Source organism: Ahaetulla prasina, chromosome 3 (genome assembly GCF_028640845.1).
Source record: "Ahaetulla prasina isolate Xishuangbanna chromosome 3, ASM2864084v1, whole genome shotgun sequence".
NCBI lineage: Eukaryota > Metazoa > Chordata > Lepidosauria > Squamata > Colubridae > Ahaetulla > Ahaetulla prasina.
In genome coordinates this window covers 18,043,438-18,056,251 of record NC_080541.1, presented here as the reverse complement: position 1 = coordinate 18,056,251, position 12,814 = coordinate 18,043,438, and positions in this window count along the sequence as shown.

The window sequence follows — 12,814 nt, the reverse complement described above, 5'->3', positions numbered from 1 at the left end:
TCAAAGGCGGCGGCGGCGGCTGAATCAGAATTAGCATCAAAGCAACCTGAGAGCTCTGAGGGGAAAGAGGGAATGGAGCTGGCAGAGATACACAGAGAGAGAGACAGAGACAGAGGCGGAGCCTGGACCATCTGCCACTCCTCAGATGGAGAGTCAACAGCCCTCAGGTCTGGAGGTGGCTGATGAGGAAGAGGAGGAACAGCTGGGTCCAGTGCCTGACACGCAGATGCTCAGAAGGCAGAGGAGAGGAGAGCAGTGGAAATCCATGGGCTGATCCTTGGGATGGAAACACCACCACTGCTAGCGAAGCCCCACCCTAGCTTTGGAGATCAAAGGCAGGGGGCGGAGATGAATAGATGTGGCAGACAACTATTCAACTTCTGGCGGGATGAACTTGTTTGCCTGCGTTGACAGAAAAACTTTTTGCTGGGGCTGCTGGCGCTCCTAATAAAGGGTTTGTTGTGTTTGAAGAGCTGGGTCAGAACAGTGTGTCTGTTTCAGAGGTGGGTTTCAGCAGGTTCTGACAAGTTCTGGAGAACCGGTAGTGGAAATTTTGAGTAGTTCGGAGAAACGGTAATAAAAATTCTGACTGGCCCCGCCCCCATCTATTCTCTGCCTCCCGAGTCCCAGCTGATCAAGAGGAAATGGGGATTTTGCAGTATCCTTCCCCTGCCACACCCATCAAGCCACACCCACAAGCCACGCCACACCCACCAAGCCACACCCACAGAACCGGTAGTAAAAAATTTTGAACCCCACCACTGGTCTGTTTGGGAGTTTTTGTCACACACTTACATATTTATTTACCAGGCCCAGTATAATGGGAATACATGGGAATAATCTTGAGAGATGTGGGGCAGGGGAGGAGGAGGGATGCTGCCTAGGGAACAATCAAATTAATAATCAAATTTTACAAATTAAAATATTATTATTATTATTATTATTAATCAGATAAAGGATGGGGGAATCCACAGCTGCATAAAGGGCAGAGAAAGAACCTCAAAAAAAAAAAAAAAAGGACCCTCCCTAACTGATCATTGATAGTGTTAAAAAAACGCTATCAAATAAACAGGGGAGGGAAGCGGGAGCCTGCAGCTGCATCAGGGGAAGAGAGAGTGACTCAGATAGGATCCTCCCCTTAAATGATCAGGCTGTAAAAAGAGAGTGTGGGAGATTCGTCCTTCCAGAATTGCAAGACCGGACAGGAAATACAACCAGATGAGCTAAGTCTGCTTTATTGTAAGACTACATTAACAGAACCTTGCAAGTCTGAAAGTACAAATCTCCCACTGTCTCTTTTTTAATAGCCTGATCAGTTAGGGGAGGATCCTTTCTGAATGTCTTTCTTTTTCCCTGATAGAACTGCAGGCTCCCCCCCACCTCTGTTTATCTGATAGTTCCCTAGGCGGTATCTCCTCCCACGCCTCCCAAGGTCAATCGCACATATCATTACACCCAGTTAATCTTGATGTGCAAATAGAGTTCATGTATCTAATTGCATCTACATAAAGAGGGAGGAGAACCTCAATTGCACGGGCCGGAGTGTTTTTACACACACACACACACACACGCACACATACAGGTACCCCTATAGGTAATGTGGTTTTGTTTTTTTTCCCCATGAGATAGCCCAGGGGTCTGCAACCTTAAACACTCAAAGAGCCATTTGGACCTGTTTCCCACAGAAAAGAAAACACGGGGAGCCACAAAACCCTTCCCGTGCCTGACTACAATGCAAAACTAGCATATGTAGTTGAATTAAACGTTCTGTTTTCTTCTGAAACTTTTCTTTTCTTGGATTTATTCATGGTTGGCTTGTACTGGGGGTTGAAAAGCTCAATAAATCGTGTGCCGGCAGGTGTTGCACATTGGCAGTTGTGACGCATATTTTGAATGACAGGGAGCCGCAGCAGAGGGGTGAAAGAACTGAACTGCAGGTTGCTGACCCCTGAGATAGCCCATCCAGTTAGAACATCCTCACCCAAACCAAGATTAAATTTAATGAGATGAATGTTTCCCCCCATTCGTTTGTTGGAATTAGCAGCTGAGAAATATTATTCATTCGGTGTGGATTCAAACTTAGCCCTGGGACAAAAAAGATTTTGGTTTCTCTGATCCATGATCTTTGTTGAGATCTGGGTAGGGGAAAGCATTCCTTTTGATCCTGTTGGATCTCACAGTGGTACAGATAATCCTTGACTTAGTACGATAATGGAGCCTGCCCATTAAGATCATTATGGTCATTAAGTAAGATGGTCTCACTTAAAGACCCCCCCGCCCCCTTCTCTCCCTTATATGGCCTTAAACAAATGCTTGGGTCATTAAACAGAGCATAGCGTGCCTCAGGAATGGGGCAGACTCTTGGAGGTGTCTGCTGTCCAACTTTAGGTTCCTTGAACAACTGACTGGGTTGGAAGCCGGCCAAGACCTGCAGAGAACCGGAGGGATGGGTGAGTGCCATAGGCACGAGGGAGGGTGCTACAGTATCCCTGTGGTAAGTTGTAAGGGTGAACAACCGTGGGGAGGATTTGTCATAACTTCAAAGGGTCACTAAGCACCTGATTATAAGTCAAAGACTACTTGTATTTGATCCTATTGACCATGGTCTCTTCCTGGACTTCCCTATGAAGTTTGGGAGTTTGGGGACAGGCACTTTAGCTCCTCCCCGAGTGGGCAGTACCACTCAGGGGCAAGAGGAGAGGTATGCTTGGTGACTTTTCACTATTGGGGGTCCCATAAAACATCTATACGAAACTCCTGGGAGAAATCATTTGTCAGGTTGGGATGAAATAAAACAATATATTTAAATAAATATAACTTGAAAGTTAATTAATTTTTCCTAGCATGTCTCCGAAGAAGGTAAATAAAACAGAAGTGTGCAATCCAACAACAGAAACAGAGGTGGGTTTCGGCAGGTTCGGACCAGTTCTGGAGAACCGGTAGCGGAAATTTTGAGTAGTTCGGAGAACCGTTATATACCACCTCTGACTGGCCCTGCCTCCATCTATTCTCTGCCTCCCGAGTCCCAGCTGATCAGGAGGAAATGGGGATTTTGCAGTAACCTTCCCCCGGAATGGGGAGGGAATGGAGATTTTACAGTTTCCTTCCCCTGCCACGCTCACCAAGACACGCCCACCAAGACACACCCACAGAACCTGTAGTAAACATTTTTTTAATCCACCACTGAACAGAAAGAACACTTTTATGAGGACAAATCATGCATTGCAAAGATCACTTGGAGGTGGGAGATACTTCTAATGGAATCTACCGGGTTCCATGCATGGATTGCCCCTGTGACTATGTAGGACAGATGGCAAGGAAGCTAACCACCAGACTGCAAGAACACAAATGAGCGGTCAGATGAGGAGACCCAAACTCATTGGTTGCCTCACATTGCAATGAACAAGGACAGATATTCAATTTTGTAGCTACTAAGACTGTTGGCTGAGCAGGGTCAAAAACAGCCAGGGAAATAATTGAAGCCTAGGAAACAGGCTCCTTGTCAGTTAACAGGAGTGCTGATTTGCCACCAGCTTATCAAGTACTCAGGATCTGAAAGAAACAACAGCCAATTGCCAGTCATCAACACACCAATCAACCAATAGGAAGGCACCACATAAATAGCCCAAAGCACACATTCCTTTAGAGAGAAGTTCCCTAGAGATGGGCTCCAGCACGAATCCAAAAGTGCAGAAGACTAAACCTCTGATCCCGGTGACTGACCCAGATTGGATCTTGCAACATTATCCTGGGGCACATTTGCCTTCATTCTAGAAAGAATACTTTTACCTTAGCTGCACCTTCATTTGCTATTCTGGTGATGTTACCACACACAGCAAGCATAGTTTCCATGAACCTGCCGAGTGGATGTCCCACAGCATCATCTCTCAAATTACTTCCCTAAAGTTATCTTGATGTTGTATACATATGCAAATTACCTTTGTAGATAGATTTAGATTACCCTCTCAATTCAGTGCACACTATATCTTAGATGGAAAAAGTTTCATAACACTACATCTTAAAACGGCGAGAACCTTGTGATTTTAGATAAACAAATACAATACATGTCCAGCCAAGGAAATTAAAAAAAAACACCATTAAAAATATGACCTTAACATTTGTTGACCTAGGAGAGGACTTAAAGTCTGGGTGCTTTAATTTTCTGGACTTCTCTTGTTTGCAGCTGCTCATGGTCTTGAGGAGAAGGAAGGAGTTCCGAAGAAAATTTAAAATAAAGTTATGGTCATAGTTAAACCAATTTAACTCTGTTAAATTCTGCCTAAGCAAGGCTATGTGGATTCAGGTTATGAATGTTCGTCTACCAGATTTCGAAGGTTGTCATGATGGCATATATTCCGATTTTAATATATTGATATCAGGCTGGAAAAACTAGTGATGAATTCTAATTTGTGTTGGCTTTGCAATTGAATGATAAATTCACACAATGATGCATTGATATTATTATAACCCAAATTGTCATTCATAGTTGTGTCCATTTCTTCTCTACAGATACCGTTGGATGGTTTGGGAACTATAGATTGTCCAGCAGTAGTAACCGCTGGAAGGACTGTGGAATGAACCCAAGAAATACACATATCAGGATATAAGATAAGTCAAATTACACATTACATACCAACCCCAGGTTATCTGAAAGACAATTACCATTTCTGGAGGGAACCCTGAATATTTGACTTTTTTCTCCAACACTTAGATGGCAGAAATTTATCTTTACTTTCCAACATTCCAACATTTGTTCTACTGCTGTTCCAAAAACAATTTTTAGGTTTTTTCCCATAGCCTTTCTTAAGAAAATGTCACCTTTTCCCAGAATGATGGTTGTAATTTGGTAATGAGATGGGTATGGTGGTGGGGAGTTTGAATGAATGTCTTGCTGCTTGAAGCAAAATTATAATTCCAGCATCCATCCAGCATCTTCCCTAAATTTTCAGACTTTTGTTAAAACTAATGAAAAGCTGTCACAGGGGAACCCAGTTTAGGAGATATTTAGATCAGTTGTGTTTTTTTTGTTTACATTTAGCGCTTCTCCGAAGTTACAGAGAATCAAATAAATGTAGAATTGAAACAAAGGGGAACAAAACTCTAACATGTTCCACCATTTTCTGCAGAATGAAACGAACTCAAAATGCCTCCTCAAGAAACTTATTAAAGAGAAATCCAACCAGCGGTCCAGACCGGTTCGAGTGAACCGGTTATAGCGACCTGCAGGTGGGCCACCTACCCGCCCTGGCGCTATGCTGTCCTATTTAGCCACATTTTCTAAGCTGCACGCATGCGTGCAAACTGTGTGCGTGAGCAAAGCACATGCGCAGAGGGCCTCGCACATGCGCGGAAGGTGCACACACACATTTCCGTTGCAGCGGTGAACCGGTGGTGAAATTATGTGAAACCCACCTCTGGATCCAACCGAGAATTAAGGAGACATTTCCCGACAGTGAGAACAATTAATCAGTGGAACTTCAGGAGTTGTTGGGCGCTCCATCACTGGAGATTTTCAAGGAGAGCCTAGACAGCCATTTGTCTGTAATGGTAGAGGGTCTCCTGTTTGGGCATGGAGTTGGACTAGAAGACCTCCAAGGTCCCTTCCAATTCTGTAATTCTGGTATGATATTCTCAAGCGTCCCGAGAATGTGGTAGCACCTGCTTTCTCAAGGGGGGAAAAAAAATGGGGAGAAAGGGGAAGACAGATTTTTGGCACAACATTTGCTTGTTCCATGGATTCCAATGAGACCAGTAGCCTTAAGTTCAAATATATCAGCTTAACACGATTACAGAACAGGCTGTAAGTTTAGGGTTTGCCGAACCAGAAAAACATTTGCTCACTGCATGAAATCCCATTATTGCCCTTTAGCTACACGGTTATAATCTTTTTTTTTAAGGAAAAATTGGGAGGGAGGTTGAAGGTTGTTTTTTTTCCCCCTTTCCCAATTGCAAAATACAAACCTTTTAATTTTTTTTTTGTGTGGGGGGAGGGTAACTTGACTCTTTCTTTTATTTACAGTATTGAGGAACAAAACAAGGCCATTCTGCTTCCATATTTGGCGTGGAAGCAGCAGGGGTATCAATTACGTTCTATGAAGTGCAAACATTAGCATAACTGCGTGAAGCAATCATGTCCCTAACAACTGCAAGCCATCTACAGAAGACCAAAAATAAATAGAATTCACAGAGGGAGATGTAACACTTCTACCAGGGTGGTGTCGGTAGTGTTGTAGAGACAAGTGCATTCTTTGCATGCCTTGTGTCTTTGCCCAACAGGGAAGGTATTTCTGATGATTGGATTTACTCACAGGCTAACTGTGCTGTTTCTTCTCGCACTGCAACGGGAATAGGCGACAGGATATGGCCCAAGGCTCATTTAATTTAGATGTCCTGGAATTCTTGGTGCAGCTCCACTGAATTACTGAGTGATTCATTTCCAGCGAGAGAGAACAGGTGAACTCAACAGGGAGTTTGAACATTTTCCTTAGACAACTTAATTCTAAATTCCTTTTAGACCCCCCCTTGAATCGGCTTGCATTCATCTACTGAAACCAACGGGATTGACTTGAAAGTGTTGACATTTCAGATGTCTCGAAGGCAAATTCAACCCACATAAAGTTTTGGAGGCTCTTTGAGTTCCTGACGTTTAATGGCAGCCGGAAAAGAAACATTTTTAAGATGGGTTGCACTTTAGCATTGATATTTGAATCAGTGATGTCCTGCACAATCTCAAAATAACATTTGCGGAGAGGCTAAATTTATAATTGCATGAATCAATTTAGAGCTTTGCGGGAAGATTTTGAAGTTTACTTTAAATTTCTCGTAGTTTCTGAGAACTGTTCCTTTTGTCATTCTTCTCCAAGAAGTGCATCAATGCAAGCTTTTGCCATTCAAGTTATTTAATCAACCGAAGCATCGGTTAAAAGTCCAATAAGTACTCATTAAATAGCTTTATTCTTGGTATTCCTTTTTATTTATTTGTAACACAATACAACATAACAAACGCAAAACACATAATGTGCATTCCCTTTTTACAACTGTTTCATAGCGGTGATCTCGTAATGTTTACGTTTTCTCCAAATTCCCTTTATAATCTTTATATCCTTCTTGTTCCATTATCCCTTATTATTCTATAATCCCTATCACTTATAAAATTAAATTTATACATTTTTATACACTATCTTACCTACTTCTTGCACTTATTGTTTCTCCCTTTTCATCACTATTCCTTTTTTCTAATATTAATAGCTATACTTTTCTAGATTCTTATATATTTATTATTTACATATTATACATTCCTAATACATTCTATACCTTCTATTTTCTCCCCTTTATTTTCCTCCTTTATTTCTAGATTCAAGCCATTTATACCATTTATTTCAGATTGTATAATAATCTGTCTCTTCTTTCTCTTTGATTTCTTTTGTTAACTTATCCGTTTCAGCACATTCTAAAACTTTCCCTATCATTTCTTGGTATTCCTATGCATGAACAGGTAGAGGAAGTATATTTTTCCTTGAGGAAGTTTTTTTGATCGTGCCATGTGGGGAAATTCTCTGGAGAAAGCAATTATGTTTGGAAAAGTTAACGGTAAAGGAAACCAGCCCATCAAATAACATGATGGCTGGACACCATTTATTTATTTATTTATTTTATTTATTTTATTGAATTTTTATACCGCCCTTCTCCCGAAGAACTCAGGGCGGTGTACAGCCAAGTAAAAATCACAGTATAAACATTAAAAGAAATTAAAACAAACATATTATAAGTGGCCAAATTTAAAACAGTTTAAAACATTAAAAATAAATAAATAAATAAATAACTCCAATAAAATTTTAGGCCAGTCCCGCTTGGATAAATAGGTCACGGCGAAAAGTCCGAAGATCAGGCACTTGACGTAAACCATCAAAGCTGACACCAGCCAGAGCATAAAAAACTCAAAGGAATAGTGCAAGTTTGGAAGATGTGGAGCAGTGGTGGGATTCATTTTTTTTTTACTACCGGTTTTGTGGGTGTGGCTTGGTGGGCATGGCATGGCTTGGTGGGCATGGCAAGAGAAGGATAGTGTAAAATCTCCATTCCCACCCTACTGCAGGAGAAGGATACTGTAAAATCTCCATTTCCTCCCCACTCCAGGGGAAGGATGCTGCAAAATCCCCATTTCCTCCCGATCAGCTGGGACTCAGGAGGCAGAGACTAGATGGGGGCGTGGCCAATCAGAGGTGGTATTGACCGGTTCTCCGAACTATTCAAAATTTCCACTACCGGTTCTCCAGAACTGGTCAGAACCTGCTGAATACCACTTCTGATGGGGAGAGACCTGGCCCATATAATTGTCAAGAATCATACCCAACTGAATGGATATCATCATCATCATCGTCGTCGTCTGCATTTCCCTACCAATTGTGACTTCTATTTCGATTTCTTCAAACTGAAGGGAACTCTAGATGGAGATCTCACAGTACACCTAATCATAAGGAATCATCAATTTTGTCTTTCCGTGGTCATTTAATGTGAGCAATAAAAACTGGTGAGGAAGTACGGGACATTCAGAAATTAAACATGGTAGTGCATGGATGCCCCTTTCCATAAATTGCAAAGCAGAGGCCTTCTCTGAAAGCATTGTGCAAGAAATGCCCTTATGAAACCTTTACAAAGTTTTCTTCACCTTGAGCTCCTGCTAACTTAAATCAATGCGTCCATGCAGGATTTGTGCTCATGTTTTGCAAATAGTTACCACGGCCATTGTTTAGGATGCTCTTTCAGTCTGGTCAGCATCTCTCAATTTCCTAGATCAGTGTTTCTCAACTTCTGGTGACAGGAAGGGTACCCGGCCAGTAAGCACTCAGCTCCAATGATGAAATCTAATTTTTTTTACTACCGGTTCTGTGGATGTGGCTTGGTGGGTGCGGTGCGGCTTGATGGGCATGGCAGGAGAAGGATATTGCAAAATCTCCATTCCCACCCCACTCCTGGGAGAAGGATATTACAAAATCTCCATTCCCACCAGTGGTGGGTTTCAATTTTTTTACTACCGGTTCTGTGGGTGTGGCTTGGTGGGCGTGGCATGGCTTGGTGGGCGTGGCATGGGAAGTATAACGTAAAATCTCCATTCCCACCCTACTGCAGGAGAAGGATACTGTAAAATCTCCATTTCCTCCCCACTCCAGGGGAAGGATGCTGCAAAATCCCCATTTCCTCCCGATCAGCTGGGACTCAGGAGGCAGAGACTAGATGGGGGCTTGGCCAATCAGAGGTGGTATTGACCGGTTCTCCGAACTATTCAAAATTTCCACTACCGGTTCTCCAGAACTGGTCAGAACCTGCTGAATACCACTTCTGATGGGGAGAGACCTGGCCCATATAATTGTCAAGAATCATACCCAACTGAATGGATATCATCATCATCATCGTCGTCGTCTGCATTTCCCTACCAATTGTGACTTCTATTTCGATTTCTTCAAACTGAAGGGAACTCTAGATGGAGATCTCACAGTACACCTAATCATAAGGAATCATCAATTTTGTCTTTCCGTGGTCATTTAATGTGAGCAATAAAAACTGGTGAGGAAGTACGGGACATTCAGAAATTAAACATGGTAGTGCATGGATGCCCCTTTCCATAAATTGCAAAGCAGAGGCCTTCTCTGAAAGCATTGTGCAAGAAATGCCCTTATGAAACCTTTACAAAGTTTTCTTCACCTTGAGCTCCTGCTAACTTAAATCAATGCGTCCATGCAGGATTTGTGCTCATGTTTTGCAAATAGTTACCACGGCCATTGTTTAGGATGCTCTTTCAGTCTGGTCAGCATCTCTCAATTTCCTAGATCAGTGTTTCTCAACTTCTGGTGACAGGAAGGGTACCCGGCCAGTAAGCACTCAGCTCCAATGATGAAATCTAATTTTTTTTACTACCGGTTCTGTGGATGTGGCTTGGTGGGTGCGGTGCGGCTTGATGGGCATGGCAGGAGAAGGATATTGCAAAATCTCCATTCCCACCCCACTCCTGGGAGAAGGATATTACAAAATCTCCATTCCCACCAGTGGTGGGTTTCAATTTTTTTACTACCGGTTCTGTGGGTGTGGCTTGGTGGGCGTGGCATGGCTTGGTGGGCGTGGCATGGGAAGTATAACGTAAAATCTCCATTCCCTCCCAATCAGCTGGGACTCAGGAGGCAGAGAATAGGTGGGGGCGGGGCCAGTCATAACTTTTACTACCGGTTCTCCGAACTACTCAAAATTTCTGCAACCGGTTCTCCAGAACTGGTCAGAACCTGCTGAAACCCACCTCTGGTGCTGGCCAGGGGTGGTATTTGCCAGTTCTCCAAACTACTCAAAATTTCCACTACTGGTTCTCCGAACTACTCAAAATTTCCACTACCAGTTCTCCAGAACCTGTCAGAACCTACTGGATTTCACCCCTGCTCAGCTCCATTCTGTTGTCCAGACACCACACCGCAAGGGATTATGGGGTCATTAAAAGACGTTGATGATGAATGTTTCTCAACTTCAACAACCTTAAGTTGAGTGGATTTCAACTCCCAGAATTCCCTAGCAGCCAACTTCAGCACCCCAGCTGGAAGTTGAAGTCCCCCCGCCAGCTTAAAGTTGGTGAGATTGAGAAATGCGGTCCTAGATTGTCCTTTATTCAAGTACTAACCAAATCCAAGCTAGATACTGAACATTAATTGGACAGTTAAAAAAAAAACTTATTTGGTATAAATATCATATAGGCACAGAAAACCATTTCTTCAAAGCAATTCATAGAAGCAATGCATAGGGCTATCTGAGTTTCAAAACTCTGCATGACCACTAGATGTCCCTCTTGGTTGCCATCTAGTGGTCTACCGGATTTTTGCAGCTTCCATCCACAGAGGTCACATAATCTATCTTTCCATGGGATTCCTTTTCTGTTACTTGCCAACTGAAATTCAAGATCTTAACTGCCAATGATTGATGGCTCCATAATAGTGGCAGATCAGGAAAAGGAACCTTCCTGGTCAGTTTTTAAAGACAACATTCCAATTATACCCAGTCATTTTATAGAGCGGGTTGGCCTCTTGATTACACATTTCCTACATTTCCTATTAGTTTCCTTTCCTTTTTTTCTTTTCCTTTTCTTTTACTCTTTTTCCATAGTTGATCCTCCCTTTTGTGCAAGACATTGGATTTATGGCTTTTGTCTTATTCCTTTAGACTGTATTCTTTTGTAATATTTAAACAAAGTTCCAATTGATATTGTGGGAAGTCATCCTCCTCTGAGAAGAATGAAATATTTTGAGAAATATTAAAAAAAGGCAGAATAAAATATTTTCCCTAAAAGAGAAATAAAAATCTTAAGGGAGACAGAAACTCAGAGCCCCAGCTCTCTCCCTCCCAGCAGATATTTTGTGTCCATTGAGAAAGATTGGGCCAGCCCATCTACAAAACAAAAGACCTTCAGCTCCAGGATGATGGGATTAAGACATGACACCTCAGGACATAATAGAATTAACCCTCTACCATCTAGCAGCAGAGCTCATCACATTGCACAATTTCCTAAGGACATTGCATCACCCTCCAAACATCAACCAAACTTAGCTCAGACAACCTACAGAGCCAGCTATGACCCATACAACAGCCAATAGAATACATGTTCTTCCACAGGAACAAGAAGATCAAGTTCAAAGCCCAAGAGAAGGTATGAATACCCCTCACTCTCAACTCCATGTGGTCAGCTGCCCAGAACCACCCATGTGCTTCTGCTTCATCAATAAATGGACCCTCTTCCCAATCAGCCTCCAGCCTCCATTTTGTCTCCAATGTCTTTCTCCCGGCTTGGAACTGGACTGGGATATTTCTTCCAAACAATATTTTCATTTTGCTTTTCTTTTTTCTAAGCACCAAAATGAGTGATGGGGAGAATGGGCTATTGTGTGCTTAAGCTTTTTTAAGGGAAGAGGAAAATAGGGAAGAGGAACCCAAAGTTGTTTTTTTTTCAAAAGGCAACTGGACTTTCTTTGTCTTTCCTTGAAGGTGCATTTTTATTTATTTATTTATTTATTTATTTTATTTATTTTGTCACACAGTATATATAAGCGTAAGCATGAAATAACTGTACAATATATAAGCATATATATAAGTATGAGTATTAATAACTATATTAATTGGATATAACGAAAGGAAACAATAGGACAGGAACGGTAGGCACTCTTGTGCTCTTATGCATGCCTCTTACAGACCTCTTAGGAATGGGGTGAGGTCAACAGTAGTTGGTTGAAGCTTTGGGGATTTTGGGAAGAGACTACAGAGTCAGGTAGTGTATTCCAAGCATTAACAACTCTGTTACTGAAGTCATATTTTCTGCAATCAAGATGTTTCGCTTCTCATCCTGAAGAAGCTCCTTGGATGAGAAGATAAACATCTTTAAGCAAAAACAAAGGAAGTCCACTTGCCTTTTGAAAAAAGCACTTTTGGGACAACCATGACTGAGAATCTCCGTAGACATTTAGGAAAGAGGAAGAAAAGACATGGACTGATGCATGTGTAAGTTAAAATATGAATCCCATTCTGGCATTTTTTGAGTTAGGGGTGAATCTGATAGTTCCAGATTAGAGGGAAAGTTTATAACCATTTGAATTTTAGAGCAGGGGTCTCCAACCTTGGCAATTTGAAGCCTGGCGGGCTTCAACTCCCAGAATTCCCCAGCCAGCTTTGCTAGCTGGGGGATTCTGGGAATTGAAGTCCTCCAGGCTTCAGGTTGCCAAGGTTGGAGACCTCTGCTTTAGAGGACATCTTCATACCAAAAACTGAACTAAAAGTGCTATAGGCCAGC